We start from the raw sequence: 6,243 nt of genomic DNA, 5'->3' as shown, positions 1-6,243 counted from the left end.
AATCCCATGTCTGGTTCTTCTGAAGAGATTCTATCTCTTCAGTCATAGCCATCATTCACTCATCAACTCCTAAATAGGAAATTGCTTCCTGATAAGTGGTTGGTTCGAATGAATCCATTTCTTCTGCTACTTGTAGTGCATAAGACATTATATCAAAGTCATATCTTTCAGGAGCTTTGATTAAACCTTTTGGCTTTCTGGGTGTTATGGTTTTGGGCTACTTTGAATGGTTTTGACTTATCCAATCAGTCCCACGACTGGTGCTAAATTCTGATTTTGAAGGTGCATTTGAAGATCATGATCCGTCTCATCAAGTGCTTCAAACATCATCTAATCACTAATGTTTTTGATTATGAAACTCTTAGGCACCACCTACTTAGTGACATCCTTAGCCTTTCCCAATTATTTGACAGATTTAGAATGCAACATAGAAAGTTTGTCAAAGATGACATCTTTAATCATATTGACCTTTCTTTTAGATGGAGACCAAAATCAGAATCGTTTCACTCCATCTTCATAGCTTATAAAGAATCCCTTTAACATGTTAGACATCCAAATACCTTTAACATTCAATATTCAATTGATTTGATAGACTATATCTCAAATGGGTCTTGAAGTCTATAGTAGTGGATGGTGAGCGACTCTCGAGATAGCATGTTGTGGTAACTACCTCAACCCAAAAACTCCTATTCAAGCCTAAATTGGATAGCATGGATTTGGCCCTTTCTAGTAAGGTCCTACTCATTCTTTCAGCTACTCCATTTTATTGTGGAGTATAACATACAATACATTGTCTTGTTATGACTTCATCTCTACAAAATTCATTGAATTCAATACAATAGAATTCCAAGACGTTGTCAGTCCTAATACACTTTATTGTCTTTCTAGTTTGATTCTTCATAAGAATTGTCCAATGGTTGAAATTTTTGAAAGCTTCATATTTCTTCTTCATCATGAATGCTTATGTTATTCATTGATGATGGATAGGAAATCTCTTTCCCCTTCCAATGATGGAACTCTCGAAGGTCTCAAACAGTCAAAATGGACGTTGTCCAACATGGCCTCTATTGTGTGCACAACCTTTGGAAACTTCACCTGATGTTGTTTGTAATGCCTTGAAATTTTGATAATTGAAAATAAATGTTTGATGTTTTTCTTGTGTTATTCGATTACTTGATTAATTTGGATGAGTTAAGGTATTGTGTGAATTAGCCATGTGTGATCTGCTTGATGTGGATTGGTGTAAGCTCCATTGGAGCTTGTAGGCCTAGGATCTTCATCAATGGATTCCTTTGCTTCTTGGAATATGAATGGTAGCGGAATAGAGAAGGAAAAGAGAGAGGAAACGCCACTTCAAGGAGAAGATGAGTCTAAAAGAAGCTCACCACCATAGGAGGCCATGGATAAGAGCTTGGAGGAAGAAGGAGATGAATGAAGGGAGAGGGAGAGAAGAGCACGAAATTTTGTGCTCTAAAGGAGCTATGAAATCTGAAGTTTAATATTCAAATGATCAAAGTTCAAAAAAATGCACACACATGACCTCTATTTATAGTGTCACACAAAATTGGAGGGAAATTTGACTTTCAATTCAAATTTTACTTGAATTTGAAATTGAATTTGTGGAGCCAAACTTTGGAGCCAAAATTTCACTAATTATGATTAGTGAATTTTAGTTATGGTTCAGCCCACTAATCCAAGATCAATTCCAAGATTCTCCACTAAGTGTGCTTAAGTGTCATGAGGCATGTAAAGCATGAAGGACATGCACAAAGTGTGACTATATGATGTGGCAATGGGGTGTAGTAAGCAAATGCTCACCTCCCCCTCTAAAATTTAATTGGATTGGGCTTCTACCAATTCAATTAAATTTATTTCCAATCACACACATCAAATACTCACTTAGTGCATGTGAAATTACAAAACTACCCCTAATACAAAAACTAGTCTAGGTGCCCTAAAATACAAGGGCTAAAAAATCCTATATTTCTAGGGTACCCTACCTACATTATGGAGCCCTAAATACAAGACCCAAAATTAATGAAACCTTAATCTAATATGTACAAAGATAAGTGGGCTCATACTTAGCCCATGGGCCCGAAATCTACCCTAAGGCTCATGAGAATCCTAGGGCCTTCTCTTGCATCTTTGGCCCAATCTTCTTAGAGTCTTCTATCCAATGCCCTTGGGGTGTAGGATTGCATCACTATGTCTCTTGCTACTTTGTTTGGAAAATTGCAGGAACATGAGATTGAACTCCAACGTCTTAATCAGAATGAAGAAACTGACAAAAAGAAATGAAGTATAGCACTTAAAACCTCTTCATCAATGCAAGAAGAAAATGAAGAAGATGAATCAGAAGATGAAGAAGACTTCTCACTCTTTTTGAAGAAGTTTAAAAAATATGTCATGAAGAGAAGAATCGAAAGGCGTCAGAACTTCAACAATGGAAGAAGATCTCAAGAAGACTCTCAAGTTCTTAGATGCTATAAATGCAACCAACTTGGTCACATCAAAGCAAATTGTCCTTCAAATGAAGAATGGCCTGAGAAAAGTGATAAGAAAAGGTATGATGAAAGAAGGACCAAGAAGTCCTACATTGCATGGGATGACAATGATTCATCCGATGGTTCAGAGAAGGAGATCAACCTTCTAACCAAGGACTATGAGAGTGATGAGAATATCTCTCAAGAAGATTAAACAAAAAGTAAAAGTATGACTTCCATCTTTGAAGATCTAGACATTTTTATCATGAAAAAGGTAACATCAAGACCATTCTCTTTTATGTTAATTTGGTTGAAATTTTCCTTTCAATTAATTTGATTATGATGACTAACAAAATTTTATTTTTTTGCCTTGATTGATTGAAATTGTGAGTATGTGTTTATATGTTCTTGATTGAGTTAATTTTCTTTATCGAAGCATGAAATCTCCTTTAAATATTTTGATAATATTTATGATCTTTATTCTTCAATACTTGAGTTGATTATGGTGATATAATTGAATATATATATGTTTCCTTTAAATGATTATGCATGATTTTGAATATGATATGTGAATTACTTGATTAAGATTCATTCATAAAGTATTTTTAATATATATTTTCTTTAAGAAAGTATTTTGATATTCATTCAAATCCCTTTTTCCTTAAAAGTTAGTCAGCATTTAGTTTTGGCTAAAATGCTCTCTGGTAATCGATTACAACAATAGTGTGATCGGTTACAGGCAGTTAAGAAGGGTGTGATTGATTGCCAAATGTTGTAATCGATTACAACGCATCCCTGCCCCTATATATTCAAAATTCAAAATCAGAAATCTGCAACTTCTCATTTTTTCGAAAACCCTCGTTCCCAATTCTTCCTTCTGCCATATCTCACTCATTTCTTGTCCAAATCACTTCCCACAAAGCCCAAACTTCATCTTTTTTCATTCTCTTTCATTTAAACTGATTGAAATTTAAAATAACCCCTTCAAATGGCGGAACCATCAAAGAAGCGAAAGGGTTCTTCGAGTCGAAGCCAATGGCATTCCGAGACTCAGGAAATGCAGATTCCTTCCTCCATTTCCTCTTCCTCATTGTTCTCCACAGAAGAACAAAGGATACGGTACACAAATCTTTTCTCTTCTCATTCAATTATCAATCCAAAATTCATTGACATGGATTTCTTTTCCAATGAGAGTTTTGAATGCATTCAGGCATTTGAAAACTCCAATCTCATTCCTTTCATGTCTTTAAAATTTCCTGTTTACACTGAATTAGTTAAAGCCTTCTATTCTAACCTAGAAATCCAAGAAGGCACTTTAATTTCTGAAGTTTATGGGATAAAAATGGTCATTGACCAATCCCTATTCTATGACTTGACCCAATTATCTAGTGAAGGTGTATCATTTGAAGGTACACTGAATGATGATTGGAAATTTGACTTCTCTGTGCATGATGCCCGCCGGTTGGTTTGCACCAACCAAGCGGATATGACCGAAAGAATTCTTGCCTGTTCATTGGCTTTTGAGAGCCGAATCCTTCATTATCTCATTGTGCGTATCTTGCTTCCAAGATCTTCAAACCTTGCACAGGTTTCTGAAGAAGATCTTATTGTCATGTGGGCTTTTCATACAGGCCGACAAATTGATTGGGCACACTTAGTTCGATATCGCATGCATAAGGCATTGTGATTAAATGCTCCATTGCCATATCCACACCTAGTCATTGTTTTCCTTCAACACTTTAACATCCCTCTTGATTCTGAATCTTATGTTCCAATCAAGAGATCCTTCTTAATTGGTGCCGCTGTGATTGCATCCTTTGGTTACCGAAAAGAGCATGATGGCTCTTGGGTGAAAAAGGGTGCTCAACCCATTGATGAAGAAGGACATTTTAATGGTGGAGAAGATTCCTCTCTTCTTCAAAAGATTTTGGACAGGTTTGATGGTCTTCAAACCTTTGTTGGTGAAAGGTTTGATAATTTGGAGTTACAAGTGGACATGCGATTCGATGAGATGGAGTCAAGGATCACCAAGGTCGAAGAAGATGTCTTTTACATCCATACAAGCTTTGATCTACCACCACCACCGCCACCATCATCTTAGTTTTCAATTATGTTTAATATTATTAGTACTTTGATTTCTAGCCGTGTATTTGGCTATATTATTATGACATTTGAACAATTTAGTATTTCTTTTATTTGCATAATATGACTGAACAATTATGAATTATGTTATATGACTATGTGGTTTTTATATATTGGAACTATTCATGTTTCTTGCTTCATGATTGGTTTAGATTTTCCAATGAATGTCTTGTGAGTGATTAGTTATTTATGTATGTTTTATATTTGTTACGCACTTTGGCTTTTTGTTGATGCCAAAGAGGGAGAGAAATAGGGATTAAATCAAGAACTCACATAATTAATTAACTTAATTTCAAGTGAAGCTTAAACTCAAAAACGAAGGGGGAGAATATGGAGAATTAAGTGAGTGATCGACTAGGAAAAAGAATATGTATGCGTTTCTTGATTTCAGGGTTATCATCATCAAAAAGGGGGAGATTGTAGAAGCAAGCGAATCAAGTTGATTCAAGTTGTTTTGATGATGACAAAAAGCCCAAAGAATGAATTTAAGATTGAGTCAACAAGTTCGAGTTTCATGAGAAGAAATCAAGAGAAGTTTGATTTCAAGATTCAAGAAAAGATGAATTCAAGTTTCAAGAGAAGAAATCAAGAAGACTTCACAAGGAAAGTATTGAAAAGATTTTTCAAAAAACAAACATAGCACAATTTTGTTTTTTCAAAAGAAGTTTTCACAAAAATTTCTAAGTTACCAGAGCTTTTTCTCTCTGGTAATCGATTACCAGTTTCCTATAATCGATTACCAGTGGAAAAGTTTGATTTCAAAAGTTTTCAACTGAATTTGCAACGTTCCAATTGATTTCAAAATGGTGTAATCGATTACTAGTGTATCTGAACGTTGGAATTCAAATTCAATTGTGAAGAGTCACATCCTTTCATAAAAAGCTTTGTGTAATCGATTACAAGGATTTGGTAATCGATTACCAGTGACAAGTTTTGAACAAAAATCAAAAGATGTAACTCTTCCAATGGTTTTCAAGATTTTCTAAAGGTTATAACTCTTCCAATGGTTTTCTTGACCAGACTTGAAGAGTCTATAAAAGCAAGACCTTGACTTGCATGTCAATAACTTTTGAACAACACTTACAACCTTTACAAACAACTTTTCCACATATTCTTTTACAACCTTTGAATATCTTTGAACATCTTCTTCTTCTTCTTCTTCCTTTGCAAAAAGGTTTCTAAAGTTTTCTGGTTTTCTAAACCTTGAAAACAAAAGTGTGCTATTCATCTTTTTCATTCTCTTCTCCCTTTGCCAAAAAGAATTCGCCAAGGACTAACCGTCTGAATTCTTTTTGTGTCTCTCTTCTCCCTTTTCCAAAAGAACGAAGGACTAACCGCCTGAATTCTTTTGTGTCTCCCTTCTCCCTTTTCAAAGAATTCTTTTGATTCTTCCCTTTCCCATAAACAAAAGATTTCATAGGACTAACTGCCTGAGATATCTTTTGTTTCCCCTTCACAAAGTTTCAAAGGACTAACCACCTGAGAACTTTGTCTTAACACATTGGAGGGTACATCCTTTGTGGTACAAGTAGAGGGTACATCTACTTGGGTTGTTGTAACTAAGAATAAGAGAGGCTAAATCTCTTGTGGATCAGTTCCAATGGAGGGTACATCCACT

This window comes from Glycine max, chromosome 13, assembly GCF_000004515.6.
Source record: "Glycine max cultivar Williams 82 chromosome 13, Glycine_max_v4.0, whole genome shotgun sequence".
Lineage (NCBI taxonomy): Eukaryota > Viridiplantae > Streptophyta > Magnoliopsida > Fabales > Fabaceae > Glycine > Glycine max.
This window is presented reverse-complemented; position numbering follows the sequence as displayed.